Below are 17519 nucleotides of genomic sequence, written 5' to 3'. Positions count from 1 at the left end.
AGCGCTAGAAGCAGGGAGAGATAGCATGAGGCAAAAATAATTCACGTGCGCCTAGCGATGTTGAGCATATTTTTTTTTCTTCGAATGCGCGGCCTTGTTAGCGTGATCGCATCGCGCGCATGCGTGGACAAGTCTCGGCCTTTTGGGGCATACTGTAACGACCAAGCGTGCCATGTTCAAATCAGCTAAAGGATAATAGATGGGCATTTTACGAGCAATTTTTGAGCATCTGCCGTGATTGGTCAAGAGAAGAGAAAGCAATTGTCAGCCGACTGACAATTTGTGAATTCCAGGCCGCCTCCACTACCAATCAGCAGAGTTTTCTGACCATACTTCAGAAGTGTGACGGCCCCTTTAAAGATGAGCCTAGCCATGCAATAAATTGGCACATGAGTAGCAGAATCACCTCACAAGGAGTGTAAAACGAAGTAATGAACCTGATCAAAATAAGGAGGCAAAAGGTTGGCGTGACCGTATGGAAAATATTAACAGACAATCCTGCCTGCGAGAAAAACATCAGTTAATTATAAATTCGCACTAGAAATCGCATAGTACAGATACTGAACCGAGACATGTGCATCACGCTATTGCAGAAAATAGGCCTGTTCTATTCGGCGCCACCACGTGAAGCAGTTCACGAGGTGCTGCACCTTATCATTCATTTCAGCGGTGCAGCATTGACCCCTGAACCCTGCCATTGATTTCGAAAGGTGCGGAAGATATGCACCACTGGTTCACGATTTTCCTGCACTTCCTACGTTGACAGTGCAAGCTTGGTGCCGCCTCGCGTGCAGCTGAGCACACAGCGCAGCACTGAGGCGTAGGCGCCGTACCCGCCTCTACTAAGGCGGTGCCAGTCTGGCAACCACTTATGCAACGCCAAAAGGAACCTTGCCGTCGCGCCAACCCGCGTGAGGTGGCACCTATAGCCACAGTAACTTGACGTTCAGCACCGCCGCTCAATCAGCCCATTACATTCAGACAGTTTTCCAATTTTTGAATGTTCTAAACACGGTGCCAGAATCGCAGCTATATGTTTTGCAATAGCTTAGAGACCCCTTACCGTTACACGTAGCAGAGGTTTTCTATTTTCATTGGGAGCAGTTGAAACGGGTGCGAAATAGTGGTTGTACGTTTTGGCATGCAACGCTCCTTCGTGTGAGCTGATTTCTTCGTAGTATTAGGGCCATGTGATTAACCTGCACCAATTAAAACCAGTTCACAGCTGTACGCGTCAAGTTCAAAAGCTGTGCAGTGCGAGACACCCGAAACTAATGACGTTCTGACAAGGTGCAGGCCTTACTTCTGTTCGCTCAATTTACACCGCTCAACTCGCACTGATTCACGTCAAATCGCGCATGCGGACAGTTTATGAGGCGCAAACTTCTTTGGAAAACGCCGGACGGTCAGGCACGCCCGGCTGATGACCTCTGTAGCGTAACGGGCGGACACTATCATGAACCAAGACGTTCACCCGCAAGCGTCGTGAAACTAAACTACCTCCTCAAGAAAACTGTTCAATTCAGCGACGCGATAAGACTGACTTCGAAACGCGATCAAATAATTTATCCTAGGCCCACTGAGCAACCAATCACGCCGAGGCTTGGCCGGCTACGACAGCACTTCGCACGTCCACTCCGATTATAGAAAACGAACACCCAATCGCTCTGCAGCGTAGCTAGTTCTTCAAACGCACTGACCTACGATCAGTGTGACTACACATATATTTCCGGCCACGTACAGCAAGTCGTGTTTTCGATCATGCCGGTGCTAGGCCTATGAGAGACGGCGCCAATGCAAGCTTACCCGAAGCGGTAAAATTTCCTGGACGCGCAAAAATAGGAAATCCAACCAAGCTCATCGCACATAAAAGCGTGTATTCAGCTAACTAGTGGCGGAATACGCACTTACTTGAGGGTTGACAGCAAAAGGAACGTTTATTTCGGCGTGATCAACGTACTCTCGTAAACTGATGACTCAGTAAAAAGTAGTGCGACGAGATGATGATGATGATGATTTTTGGTACTCTCGCGCACACCCAGAAATGGGGATCGGCCAAGAACCGGGCGGCAGGATCTTAACTAAAAGGCCTATGGTTTTTCAAACACAACGTAATTTTGGGCTGAAAAAAATAATATATATCGAGATGCATTATATAGGCACACAAATCAGTCACGCAACCACAGTAATGTTTCAATATCTAGAGCTCACAAAAACGTTAGGTTGTATTTTTTTATTTAAAATCCGTAAAGATATTTATGCAGCAAGAATGCGTTTGTTTAGATAAATATGCATGTCATTGTATTTGAAAAAATTGCGCACTCTCTCTTCTAGCGCACTTGGTTGTGACAGCAGTGCTCCTACGTCACACATCGCATTCTTCCGCGTCGAATTGGCACCGACGATGAATGAGAACTGAACATGCAAAGAAACCTGTGGCGCCTGTGGGGGGGAGTGGGTAAAGTGCCTGGACGAAAGATGTTTTATTAGGTGTTCTCCTCTTTCATATAGAACAGGTTACATCTATGGACCTTAGGTGCGGGAACATTGGACAAGGCGGCAACGCCCATAATTACGTGTGTCACGAACTGTGGGCTTGGTTTGAACGCAATGTAACACCCTTCGCTGTCTTCAACGCCTTTCGATGGTGCTCGTCAATCAACGAACGTTTAATCTCTTTGTAATTGATTTTTGCGATGGGCTTACGAGTCGACAAATGCAACGATATAGTCATATGAAATAGGTACTTCAGGGGAAAAGTAGCTGTTGTCTGATCATTTATTGTACGTACACAATGAAATACACTGTAGACATTCAATGGTATGTCGGCAAGCACGAAACATGCGATCTTATACTCTCCATTTGTAAGAAAATTCAAATTTCAGAGTGGGTAACTTGTAGGTATGAAAAAGATAAATGAAGAAAAACAATGGCTGTACTTATCTCGAAACCTCGGTTTTACCATGTTTTTAGTTGCACCATTCCTTCCAGCGTGCGTTGCACCCATCCTTATAGATAACGACCGCTTATAGAGATTGATTTATTTACAAATCGCATATGTGAACCAAACCACAGTGATATTGATTGTATCGTGTTACATCTTTTCAATTCTTCGCGTCTATAAGGTACATCAAATAAGCACGTGGCGGGTACAGTAAATATGCCAAAAATGGCATGTCTGGTTTACGAAGTTGATATTTAAAGTTTTAAAATCACCTGCACCATTAGCTGCAGTTTGGCTCGTCAAAATGTTTCCGTGCTTTAAGTTCTTTCAAAGGAATCCATATCCCATTCTTTATCTCAATTTACCGCGTTGCATATTAGGTTAACTTTTTTTCTTGCTCACGTACTCGAGGCTGAAGGGTTCTTTTACAAATCACGTCTAGTTGCGACATGTAAGAAATCCTCTACGCCCTGCAACTGGTGGTAACCTCCCACTAAATTGTACGTAGTGCGCGTGTACACCATGTTTGGAAATGCACCTATTGTAGATAAAGCAAAGGGAACTGCTTCGTGCGTACCATATTTGCAAACTTATTCCATAAAAATGTGCAAGGGCTGATTCAGAGGTTTTGACAGGGAAACACCGAGACTTCCTTGAACAAGCGTTGTAGCCAAAAAACCTTCCGGTCACGTCATATACCAGCTCCTGACGTCGAAACTATTAGCACGTTTCAAGCGTACGGAAAATCCCTTTCAAAATCTGTCACATAAAATAAACGTGCGCAAAGTACAAGGGAATGTTTCAGAACTTTGACATAGCTATAATATTTGAATTTACTTAGCCAAACTTCATAAGGAAACTGACAAATCGGCGGGCTATTTTCTGAAGCCCTTGTGGTCCACCAATGCTATTAAAGCAAATCGTTGAACGAAACCGGATCTCATTAAAGGGCTGTGTCGGCAAACAGTGGAAGGGTCTCCAAGACAGGCACAGTGATACTGCAGGGTCCCTTTCGCACATGCTCTGTATAGACTTGGTAGGTGGTGTTTTATCAGATTCAGCACCTATTCGTAGCCACCTCAATGATCACTCTACATATGTTTCCTTTTTTCCGAATATTTAGTGGCATTTCAAGTCTTGAAGCTAACAGCAGCAAAAAAAAATGGTTCGCTGTCTCAAACAAGCAGCCCCACAAGTTCAGTTGCCTGGTCCATGGCTACAAAAGAAGAGACCGCGGAGCGAGACCCCCACCACATACATGCTTTTTATTGTTAAGACCACTGACAACTTGCATTAGACATGGCAGGAGCCACTAAATGGCGTGGACAGACCAAGTCCTTTAATATGAAGAATCAACAAAGCTCGGGCATGGACAACTGCTCTTTTATTGCATGGCCCCGAGCAGGAGGGTACCAACGCTTTTCCTCAAAACTCCTCCCCACCATCATCTTCAGCACCCTCTGCAGAGTCTATGCCAACCTCCTCGTAGTCCTTCTCGAGGGTAGCTAAGTCCTCCCTGGCTTCGGAAAACTCGCCTTCCTCCATGCCTTCACCGACATACCAGTGAACAAATGCCCGCTTGGCATACATGAGGTCAAACTTGTGGTCGAGTCGTGCCCAGGCCTCTGCTATGGCTGTTGTGTTTGACAGCATGCACACAGCACGCTGAACCTTGGCGAGGCGCCACCGGGTACAACAGTCGGCGGCTGGTAGTTGATGCCAACCTGCAATACGAATCGGGTGTAGTGTCTGAACACCCAAGAACAGACAAAGCCACAATAGCACATTGTAAACACAAGCTATGTTTGAACAAAAGCCACTGCTCACACACAAAGCCACTAGGAATTGTAAAAGCCTTATGAACTCACTTACAGTTGAGAAAGGGATAAATATGAAGTTGTGCAGCAACGAAAGACCAAAAAACTGAAGTTATATACCGAGCTCCCTGAAGACATTCGCATCTTTACAACAAATTCTAAGCCAGCGAAAAAAAATGATTGGGAGCTTTCTTGTTCTTCATTTTCAGTTTGCACTACAGTTTGTTATGTGAAGTCCTACTCCGAAATACACAAATAAAATCTACGTAACGTGGCAATATTGTTGGTTCTCAATAATATATATCGTATTCGCATAATCCTCGCAATTTTTTTCCAGAATATCGATGCAAAGTTAGGGGGGGTGCGAGATTTGCGCGGGGAAAACTTTCCACGAAACCTCTGAGAGCGAAAAAGCAAACGAAGTGGCCGCAAATCGGGATTCTCACACCAGCCACTCACAGCAAGCTTTAAGAAGTACTAATTAGTACTTTCCTCAACAATAAAAGCAGAAGTTCAACACAAGGCAAGATTTATTTGAGACACAAAACTTGGAAGGAAATAGTCGATAATTAGAATACCTTACGCGAAGCTTGTGGGCGTTGGGAGCCTAGCGGTCGTGGTCAGCGCTCAACAGGAGCCCTCAAAACGTAAGCCTAGGACGTCAGCATTGGGCTTATGGCTATTTAACAGAATCGTCCGCAGTTTCCTTCTGATGAAATGAAGTTTACCATCAATCCCAGTTTTAGGCTCACGGCAAGCCCAACGCACCTTGGTGGATTTCGGCTGCCGTCACCAGTAGCGAATACAAAACTCGTAGGCTCCGAAGGGCCTACCGGCGGCCTTGTTGCAGTTGTTTAGTGCATGATCTATCACTTGAAACTTGAAGCAGCCCTGTGGCTTCAGTATCGCCCCATAACGTGCAAGATTACCGACACAACATACAAAACACGCCGCAACGTGCACTGGCCAATTCGGCTTGGCTTAGATTGAATCTCCATGCAATGGTACGCTTATTGTATAAGAGATGGCGCCACATGGTGTGCGCTATCATCATTAATGGATGGAACGAACAGACCACATTATTGCGGCAGTTTTCGGGGGTTCGATAAATACAGGAAAAAATAGCATTTTTTTCTTGGGCGATGTGAGGGTCTGCGAAAATTATGCGAGTGTGAGGACTACGCGAGTAAATACGGTAGTCCCTTTAGAACTTCCTGGTCCTCTTAATTACGCTAGGCACGACGCACAAGGTAGCAGCAAACTTACCTTAAATCCAGTGGGGCACCAGTGCACAAACTGGATCGTGCGCTTGGTCTTGATATCCGCAATGGCTGCATTTACATCCTTAGGCACAACATCCCCTCGGTACAGGAGACACCAGACCACGTACTTTCCGTGACGGGGGTCACACTTTACCATCTGGTTGGCAGGCTCAAAACAGGAGTTGGTGATCTCAGCGACTGTCAGCTGCTCATGGTAGGCTTCCTCGGCAGATATGACTGGAGCATAGGTGACGAGGGGGAAGTTGGGTCGAGGGTAGGGCACCAAGTATGTCTGGAACTCTGTCAGGTCGACATTCAGGGCACCATCAAACCGCAGAGAGGCAGTGATGGAGGAGACGATCTGGCCGATGAGACTGTTGAGATTCGTGTAGGTGGCCCTTTCAATGTCGAGGTTGCGCCGGCAGATGTCAAAGATAGCCTCATTGTCGACCATGAAAGCGCAGTCTGAATGTTCCAGGGTGGTGTGTGTGGTGAGAATAGACTTGTAGGGTTCCACGACTGCTGTGGAGACCTGCAATGAGAAGACGTAAAGTAAAGACTAGAATACATCGCTGCCGGTAGACACACTTAAACCTATTTATAACGAACCTCCATATAACGACTCATTCGATCTCTGCTTGAGCAGCGCACGAGCTTTTTTACCCGCTCCTGAAAGTTGCGATGCGTGGGGAGGGGGAGGGGGGCATGGTATCGTTTTGGACTTGTTACAAAAGATGGCGGCGACGGCGAAAAAACCGCTGAGAATGTCTATTTAAAGCTTATCGATTTTTTTTTTATTGGCGCCAGTATGCCCTACTGGCATCAGTTAAATACAGTAAAATCTCTAGAACGAACCCCACATTAACAAACTTTCTAAAAAAATCCCACGCAGACTTCTAACAGTTCAGTGTAAAATTATTTCACTACTACTACATACTTCAGAATACTGAACTTTTCAGAATAACGAGCATTAATTTAGTTCCACATTATATTAACAGCACCTATGTACTACGAACTCGCGTTCTGAAAACAGTCGTGGCTACCCAGGAGCAGTACGGAAGCAGACAACAAAGCGAATGAACGCCACGCTTCTCGAAAGACGCGCGACAGGGCAAAGGGGGGAAAAGAAAAGGGCAATTTTCTGTTCTTTCTTTTTGATGGAATGCTGACGCTGCTGGTTTAAAAGCAGAAGAGGTAAGGGAGCGACGGCAACACGGGAGGGCAAGGTCAGCGAGGCAGATTGGGAGTTGCAGAGCAAGAAGCATGGGCACTTAATACCTGAGAAGGCGAAGGAGCACAAAACAGAACGAGAAAATTTTTAGCACTTCTTTTTGTTCTTCGAAAGAGGTCAGTAGTAGCGTGTCAGTAGTGTGCACCTTTTTTTTTTCGGTGATTACTTATCGCGCCCGCAAAGGAACTCTGCATTCATGCTGCGCTGATTTGAGACAAAGAAGCGGAAAATGTTTTCGCCAAGCAAGTCAAAAGGCAGGCTGTTGTGACCAAAGAACCAAATCGCACCACAGGAATGTGGATTAGCTGGAGGCATTTTCACTGCAAGGACCTTTTGTAAACGTGCATTTTTAGGCGTTTATTTGTGCATTTGTTTTTCTCGTGAAAAAAAAGTTCGAGAACCCACCGTTGTAAAAGTGGGTCGTTTTGGTCTGCGAAAAATAAGCATGGTGAATTTTTGAGCTGTCACTACGACCTTGCAAAATAACGAATTTCCACGGTGCCATGAAGTTCGGTATACCGAGATTTCACTGTGAAAATGAAAAGTTCTGTTTCCTGTATAAAGGCCAGGAGTGGTCAATACAGTGGACCGTGCGTCCAAAGCGTCAAGTCAGCAAGTCAGGGTGGTGGTGTAGGCCGCATAGGCGACGAGTGCAAGCCTGGTAAAGGCCTGAAATATAATAACGCAGTGAGTTTACTGTAAAAAAAGTGGTTCGGCTTAGTTCTGCCTTCAGTCTCCCTTTTGTTTAATTTGCGAATATGTATGCACGTTCAGTACGAAAATTCGGGAAACAGTCGAACCCTGCTATAACAACGCCGCTTCAAAGAAATTTCTGCTGCAACGGAAAAATCACAGTTCCCTGTCAGCAGTCCATAGGAGACAATGCATAAACATTGTCACCACGATGAACACCTTTTCTTCTGCCGTTCCCCGCTTCAACGAAACTTCACAATGCAATTCCCGGCTCGGATATTTATTGCTATACAGGAAACCCAGTCTAACACTGATGCATTTCCAGAACCTGAAAATATGTCGACAAAGGCTAAAACGCGCCTTGGCACCACCAGAAACCGCCGCCATTGCCCAATAGTGATGACAATGAGACTGTTCTGCTTTCGCCGCTGGCTTGCCTTCTAACCGCACACAATCCGAAGATGAAGCTCAGTTGCTCAGTGCATGCTTTCCTTCTTGCAGCTCCCCCCCCCCCCGATTTCAATGCTTAAATTATTCGCACTTGGCCAGTGTGTACCTAATCAGAGCAGCTGTTTGTCCACATTATCAATCAAATCAGCTAGGCGGGAGTGACGGATGGTAAGAATGGCATAGAATAAGGCAAAAATCGCCACTCCACAATACCCTGCCTCCATCTCTGCGTTGTACGATACACTTTGACGGCGAAAGACATCTAGGGTTAAGGTGTTAATGCAACTATTTGGTACATTCAGTGCAGTTTTCACCATGGCCTCTCCATGCAGGACTGAATCGCGTTGCAACGCTGCTGGAAAAGAATAGGAAGCAGCGGACACTGTTTTCATTTGAAAGGCCAACTCCGGCATTTTTTTGACAATCCAAAGTAATGGTCTATCCATGTTCCTGAGACACTCTTGTCATGAGCACAATAGCTGAAACGCTCAGGAAGTCTGAAAATAATTTTTATAGGAAAAAAAGCACAACACAAACTGAAAAACCAACCGGGCGCACCCTGTCTGTGAATGATGTGCCATTTGGTAAGAAACTGAGGCCGTATATTTGTCCCGCTGGCACAGAATATAAAAACAAAGGCAGACCAGTGAGGTGCCGGCCTGACACCACAAAGGAGGGAAGAAAGCTTTCCCGTCGTATACTCATGCTAAACATCACCGCCATTGCCTCTTGGCGAGCAGAATAAACGCTGTAGCGACCAAAGTAGTCATGCCATCTGCTGCGTCACTTTCGTTGACATGACAAACATGACGTCACAAAGGCAATGTTGCCAATGATTCGCAAGTGAGGGGAGCTTTTTGAGCCAATCTTCAAAAATTCATTTGCAAACAATCAGCGCATCTCTCAAGCCTGTAATTTGGCATAAATGACAGAAATGTGCAAAGTGTAATGATGAATTTAGTGGGTCATGAAATCTCGGCAATCACCTTGCCAGTGCTAAGCACGAGACGCTCGGCCCGGACTGTCGCTGATTTCGCTAGCTAGGCCTACGCTTCTACCTGGTCTCGGATAACAGTTTTGACTGTCTTCGTTCTTTATTATAATTGGTTGAGGTGCGGGGTATCGATTTCAGTACCTCTCGCAGATCAAAGATTTCGTGCGCGAAGAAGTTGCCCGCCAACTCTCGCTCATCTCTGGCCTACCGGAGCGCAGTGCACCGCTCAGCCCTACTCTACGGACTATTATACGAGATCAAGTGTCTGAGGTCCTTCCTCCGCAGCTGGTGCCACCAGTGAATGCACCAATTATGTACGCCGAAGCAGCAGCACGACCATGACCACAGACGTTTCAAGCGCCGCCTCCACTGCCTGCTCCTGTTTATGCCACCCAGCCGCCACGACCTCCAGTTCGTCGAGTCCATAATCCATGGCGCTCTGCCGACAACCGACCAATCTGCTTTTCGTGTGGTTTATTTGGGCACGTCGCACGTTTCTGCCGCCGCCGCCCACTCCACTCACGTGAAAACCTACGTCCATATGAGAACGATTACACGTACACTCAATGCACCCCAGAACCCGAATTGTACGCTCCTCGTCCAAGCCACCGACCAGCTCCTGATCGCTGATCTCCTTCTCCACGTCGACGCTCGCCCTCCCTGATGCGCCGACGCCCCCCTACAATCGACGCGGAAAACTAAATGACGCAGTTCCCGAGGCAACAACTGCGTCCTCGTCGCAAAGCACAAGCCCTCTTCGTCCGCCGTTGAATGTAATTAATGCCGTTCTTGAACGTGTACCCGTACTTGCCCTTATTGATACTGGGGCCGCAATTTCTGTCATCGCCGAAAACGTTTGCCGTTCAATTCGAAAAGTGACAACACCTTACTTGGGTTCATGTCTTCGTACTGCCACTGCACAGCCTGTGCAGCCTGTGACCGCGTGTACTGCCAGACTTGTAATTCAAGGAGTGCCCTACACAGTGCAGTTTCTAGTACTCCCGCACTGTTCTCATGACATCATTTTAGGTTGGGATTTTCTCTCCCATCACCAAGCCGTCATTGATTGCGCCCGTGCCGAAGTCGACTTTTGTCCCCTTGGTGATGCGCTACCAGTGCATGATCGCCCTTCCGACGCGAAGTTAGTCATTAGTGACGACAGCCAAATCCCTCCACGCGCTACTGTCTTCGCACCTGTGTCGTGTTCCACCGTCGTCGACGCTACCGCATTCTTCACGCCTTCCGCTGCTTTCGTTCATCGCCACCTATCACCGCTCCCAATCGCTCTCTTTACTTTTCAAGGTGGTGCGACCAACGTGCCTGTGGAGATTTCGTTACCATTCTCGATTACGCTGCTTCGAGCGGAATGTATTGGTTCGATAGAATCATTCGAACCCATCGCTACACTTGACGTTCCTGATGAATCATCGGAAGTCAGTGCCCTCTCCTGTAGTTGTTGTTGTTGTTGTTTTCCTGTGCAAATGGCTCGTACCCAAAGAAGGGGAACGGCCGATTAAAAGGTGAATTTGCATTAAAAGGTGAACTTTCAGCATTGCGTCATTCCTACAATTTTTCGTAACCTAATTTTTATTTGAAATACCTGTAGTTCCGTGAATGTCCCTTCCACTACCGAGTTTTTCAACCGTGTCATCGACGAAGGCCTAAACCCACAACAGAGGTGTGAGCTTTTGAGCCTCCTTGACAAGTTTCGACCATCTTTTGACAGTCACAGCGCTACTTTAGGTCGAACATATACCGTCTGCCACCAGATCGACACAGGTAATCACCCACCACTACAGCAGCGACCATACCGTGTTTCGCCGACTGAACACCGTATCATCGATGAACAAGTAGGTGACATGATAAAGCGTTGTGTCGTTCAACTGTCAAACAGTCCTTGGGCGTCACCGGTTGTTTTAGTTAAAAAGAAGAACAGCAAGATACGTTTTTGCGTAGATTATCGTCGCCTAAACAAAATAACACGAAAGAATGTTGATCCTTTGCCTCGAATTGATGACGCCCTCGACTGTTTACAAGGCGCAGAGTTCTTTTCCTCTCTTTATCTACGCTCTGAGTACTGGCAAGTGCCTATGAATCCGCATGATAGGCCAAAAACTGTCTTTGTTACACCAGACGGGTTAAACGAATTTAATGTGATGCCATTCGGGCTATGCAATGCGCCGGCAACATTTGAGCGCATGATGGAGACTCTCCTACGAGGCCTCAAATGGAACACGTGTTTCTGCTACTTAGACGATGTAGTGGTATTCTCACCCGATTTTCCCACGCACCTTCGTCGCTTGGAACAGGTTCTACGCTGCCTCTCTGCAGCAGACCTCCAACTCAACATGAAGAAGTGTCACTTTGGAGCGCGCAAGCTGACCATTCTCGGACACGTCTTGTCGAAGGGTGGCGTTCTTCCTGACCCCGCTAAGCTACGTGCTGTTCGCGAGTTCCCGGGGCCTGCGTCTCTCAAGCAGCTGCGTAGTTTCATTGTGCTTTGCTCATACTTCCGCCGCTTCGTCCGGGATTTCGCCTCGATAATGGCGCCTCTGACAGACCTACTTCAGGGAGACCGCAATCTATCTGCGTGGTCTCCAGCTTGCGACAGTGCCTTTGCGAAGCTCCGTGAACTGCTTACAACACCACCCATACTGCGTCATTTCGATTTAAGCGCTCCCACAGAAATCCACACAGACGCTAGTGGTGTCGGTCTTGGCGCTGTACTTGCCCAACGAAAGCCTGGTTACCAAGAATATGTTGTTGCGTACACGAGCCGCATTCTTACAAGAACAGAAGCAAATTATTCGGTAACTGAGAAAGAATGCCTAGCGATTATCTGGGCCATTACAAAATTTCGGCCTTATCTGTACGGCCGCCCCTTCGATGTTGTTACCGACAACCACGCGCTCTGCTGGTTATCCTCCCTCAAAGATCCCTCAGGACGCTTGGCACGATGGGCTCTACGGCTCCAAGAGTACGACATCCGCGTCATTTATCGCTCAGGCCAGAAGCACGCCGATGCCGACGCTCCTTCGCGTTCGCCTTTTCTACTGATATTGCAAGTGTCTCCATCCAAGACAACTTTTTTCCACTATCAGGACCCATCAACATGGCTGTAGAGCAGCGCAAAGATTCGTGGATTGCGTCTCTGATGGATTACCTATCTGAAACACTCGCCCACCCGCCATCTCGAGCGCTACACTGACAAGCCTCTCACTTCGCTATCCGTTATGGAATACTTTATCGCCGCAACTACCACCCTGGCGGTCGTGAATGGCTACTCGTCATACTCAGGCATCTCCGCGCCAGCATATGTGCTGCTTTCCATGCCGATCCGCAGTGTGCGCACGCCGCTTTCTTTAAGACCTACGCCAGGCTACGTTTTCGGTTTTATTGGCGCGGCATGTACACATTCGTTCAAAAGTACATTCGATCTTGCACAGAGTGCCAACGCCCAAAGCACGATCCCAGCCGTCCTACTGCACCAATGCCGCCATTACCGTGCCCAGTGCGACCATTCGACCGGGTTGGAATAGACCTTTATGGTCCTCTACCACTTACATAAGCTGGGAATCGCTGGATTATTGTAGCGATCGACCATCTCACGAGATATGCAGAAACGGCCGCTCTACCAGCCGCGAAAGCACGTGACGTTGCGTCTTTCCTGCTGCAACGTTTTGTTCTGCGTCACGGCGCTCCACGTGAACTTTTGAGCAACCGAGGCCGTGTCTTTCTTGTGGATGTTATTCGAGAACTTCTTGCAGAATGCCATGTGATTCACCGCTGTACTACCGCATATCGCCCACAAACAAATGGCTTGACCGAGCGTTTCAACCGCACTCTTGGCGACACGCTTTCTATGTATGTCGCCTCCGACCACACCAACTGGGATCTTATCCTTCCTTACGTAACGTACGCTTACAACACGGCACCTCAAGCAACGACAGGCTTTTCTCCATTCTTTTTACTTTATAGTCGAGAACCATCATCTCCAATTCACACCATTCTCCCCTTCCGACCCGACTCATCCGAAGGCACACCAGTTTCCGAAGCCGCGCGGTATGCGGAAGAATGTCGGCAATTAGCTCGCACCCTTGCAACACAAGAACAAGGGCTACAGAAATTTCGTCACGACGATGGATGGTCCAACTACCAATTTTCGCCCAACTCTCTTGTTTGGCTGTGGGTGCCCCCCAGTGCTGCTCCTGGTGCCTCTAGTAAGTTTGTCAGCAAGTACCATGGACCTTATCACGTCATAGAACAAACTTCCGCTGTTAACTACCTCATCGAACCCCTCACGGCCACTGTGGACCTGCGTCGCCAAGGCCGCGAAATCGTACATGTGGATCGCCTCAAACCATATCACGAACCACTTGTCCTCACGACACCTTAAAACACTTACTTGGCACCATCTTCAGCGAGGGGGAAATATGTATTGATGAATGTAGTGGGTCATGCAAATCTCGGCAAACACATTGTCAGTGCTAAGTACGAGACGCTCGGCCCGGACTGTCGCTGATTTCGCTAGCTAGGCCTACGCTCCTTCCTGGTCTCGGATAACAGTTTTGACTGTTTGAACATACCCAATGAATTTCATTGAGATCCATTGACCTCGAAAAATCGCCGGAGTTGGCCTTTAAGAATAAACGCCCCTTTGTGTTGCTAGCTCAGTTCACCTACATTTTCTTATTTCACTACAACAAAATTCTTGCTTCTACGAAATATTTTCCGAGCCCCGCGAGTTTCGTTCTAGCGGGGTTCAACTGTATAACTGAAATCCACAATTTTTCAAGGAATTTATCAATTTTGTTATATCCAGGTATAAGTGTACTGACCATGGGCAAAAAGTGGGCCATAGCTGTCAAAGGGCACTCCTTGACTGGACTGGTGCTTTATTAAAGCATCGGCACGACAAAAACAAAGTGCAGTAAAAAAGGTGTGCCTTGCCTAACCCAAACAGAGAGAGGCAACAGAGAAGAGTGGTGGCAGCAGACAAATTTAGCAATAACTGCCAAGCGACACAGCCTGCAATGTACAGTTAATCACAACAGAGTGGTGTGCAAAGGTGATGTCTCCTGCATGGTCTCTCCCCTGAGTACTTGTCCGATGTGACTACACGAAGAACAGGAATATTCAGGAGTGCAGCCCACACCAGCCACATGGCTGGGGACAGGTAAGCTGTCAGACACACTGGCGCGGACAACTGACATAAAGCAGCTCCTGGGCCATTAGGATTAGCCAGCAACCGAGCCAGAAAGCCGGGCCGCCGACACCTCCATAGTGTCTGGGTACTCTACGCACAAACTACAGCACAGAATGGGAACCTATAGAAAGTGAGTACCTGTGGGGCTGGGTAGATGGCAAACTGGAGCTTGCACTTCTTGCCATAGTCCACCGAGAGGCGCTTCATGAGAAGCGAGGTGAAGCCCGTGCCGGTGCCACCTCCAAAGCTGTGGAAGATGAGGAAACCCTGCAGTCCCGTACACTGGTCTGCCACCTTCCTGATCCGGTCCAGCACCTGATCCACAATCTCCTTGCCGATTGTGTAGTGTCCGCGAGCTAGTTCTTTGCTGCATCTTCCTTGCCAGTGATCAGCTGCTCGGGGTGAAACAGCTGCCTGCAGCAGTCAACAAGACGATTTATACAAGCCGTGAGTGTTGCGCCAAGAGTTATCAGCCACATCAACTGCACAAACTAGGGCTGGTACTTTGGCAACTACAGTGAAGTATACATGCACTCTGCCAAACAGCCTCTAAACGTGTCCTAGTCTCATGCCACATAAGCATGGGCCTTTTCCTAGTCCGAACAGCACCCCAAGTGGAGACTGCTGAAATCAAAACTGGTGGCTCCTGGACTCCGAAATCATCCGCCGTGTGCCAATAGGCAATCTCGGAAGCCCGGTTCGCACCTCTTTTTGGGAGGAACATTTGCATGTTTGTGGCACCACATGTTGGTTGGTCCGCACGCGTCGTCACGGTTTGGCCACCAGGAATGTTGGCGTGTGCCTCCTTGAGGCCGGCGTGCCTGGGCTCATTCACATCCAAAAAAAGGCCCATCAGTGCAACAAAGGCCTGCACAAGGTTCACCTTTAACAGACAAAACAAATAATCTAGACGGCTTAACTACCAGCACTGTCCTTGGTTAATAATTTAGGTGAAGTTTGTATAAGACACGCATCGTAAGCAGAGTGCATAAAGTCTCAAGTGTGTTTAGTGGCCACTCGAGTGCAGTATTGGCGAGAATACGAAGATATACGTTCCATAACAATAAACAACAGTCTGGCTGCATGAAGAATCCTTGCACTATAACTCAATGCAAAAATATGACCGAAAGCCGAGAGAGTGCACGGTTAAATATATGTATGATTTAATGGTGCCCCAATGAAGGACAAAGAGGACAGCCCTCCTTCTGCAGCCCATAAAGCATTGCAGTGGCCCCTTCCGAAGAAGACAGAACCAGTAGAGCTTGCAAGCGAGGGGGTACTACTATTCGCTACATCCTGCCCATGTGGCACCTCGATTTTCAATGACATCACCATACCACTGGAGGTGTGCCCCTTCAAGCTGCAGTGAGCAGTTTGTCCTCGTCTCTCACAGCCCCTCGTGTCCACTGCAGTAGTTTCAGCCACACCACTGCGACAAACTTGCGTGACGAGCTCTGCCTCATCATGGTGGCCGCCACCCCGAGGTTGCCAATCCAGCACGGAACATCCGTGCTGCCTCAACTGCAAGTGCAATCAAAAAACTGCGCTGCCTGTTTTCGCAGGTATAGTGCAAGGGCACAGTCATACTCTCCTCTCGAGATGGCTCTACGATGCGCTGGAACAGTTCAGGACCACTGTCAACAACATCAACAGGTGAGGAAATGCAGCGGTCGAGAAGGGCCGCTCGTTTTGCGACGCTATCGGCGGTGGCGGCCGAATGACATCTGCAACGTACGCAAACCTCCACGAGTACGCTAGTTCCTCCCACGAGCTCAGCCACCACACCGCCTCTTCCTACGAGAGCACCAACTGCTACCACCGAGGAGGATGCGGTGTTCGCCTCACTAGCTGCGGCCACACATGCTGTGCTCGTGTTGCTGCCGACCGACTGCAGTCCAAAAATTATGTGCCGCGGCTCTTGCTGCGCATGACGCCATCACAATGGGGAACATTGGCTAGTGTTGCTTGCACAACAAGGCCAACAGGACGGCCATCTAAAAGTTCGAAGAACTATTTTTTTGTCCCTTGGGCATGTGCTACATCCCCCCCCCCACCTTCAACAATTTATACGCGCCTTTTCAACCAGTTTGTTTTTCTACTTTCGCAATTACTTTCTACGACCTCCTTGGCAGCTTACCCGATCGGCGGCGCGTTGCGGGAAGCAGATAGAATGACCCTTATTATGCGAATTCCGCTAAGTGGTTGAAGTTTGCAAAAGAAGTACGGAAGCCGTGCGACCATAAGAAACTGCTGCACACCTGTAAGTGCCAGTACGGACTTCGTCAACGACTGTGGGTTCGAGGTCGACATAGACGGCACGAGGCACGTGCTTGCCGGCTCCGGTCTCACAGAAGAATGTGTTGAAGGAGTCGCCACCTCCGCCGATCGTCTTGTCACTGGGAATCTGGCCGTCGGGCTGAATGTCATGCTCCAGGCAGCAGAGCTCCCACCAGGCATTGCCGATCTGAACGCCCGCTTGTCCAACGTTAACCGATATGACCTCGCGCATTATCTTCGTTTAGATGCGGCAGAATAAGAAAACAGGCATGTCGGTAAGCACAATGACAATCTTTGTGGCAAGAGTGTTTATGAGGTCAGTATGTTCTAGGAGTTAGCAGTTTGCATGAATTGACAGGTCAGCAATGGTGTTGCCGAATAGAGGAGGAGTTTAAAGTCCCCATCATCAACCCATACTGAAACTTTATGTGCATAAAGCAAACACACGCGTACAGGGCAGTTAAAACACCCCAACACAGCAAAATTGCAAGCAGAAAGTCGTGGCAAGCTGACTGATGCGACACATTTATAACTTGCACTATTGCCATATTTGAAATCCCAGAGCACATGACAAACCGCAAGTTGTAACCACGCTCACAGTAAACAAAATTCCAAGTTTGGCTCTCTGCCATGCTAATGAATGGC

At 48.1% G+C, this 17519-nt stretch overlaps 1 pseudogene; it reads right to left on the bottom strand.

Annotated features, from left to right (window-relative positions):
• Window positions 1-4182: 4182 nt before the first annotated feature.
• Window positions 4183-17106, bottom strand: LOC142775776 (tubulin alpha-2/alpha-4 chain-like; annotated as a pseudogene).
• Between the last annotated feature and the right edge of the window lie 413 nt (window positions 17107-17519).

This window comes from Rhipicephalus microplus, chromosome X, assembly GCF_043290135.1.
Source record: "Rhipicephalus microplus isolate Deutch F79 chromosome X, USDA_Rmic, whole genome shotgun sequence".
In the NCBI taxonomy this organism is placed as follows: Eukaryota; Metazoa; Arthropoda; class Arachnida; order Ixodida; family Ixodidae; genus Rhipicephalus; species Rhipicephalus microplus.
Note: the sequence above shows the minus strand (reverse complement) of the source record. Positions and strands in the feature narration are given on the sequence as shown.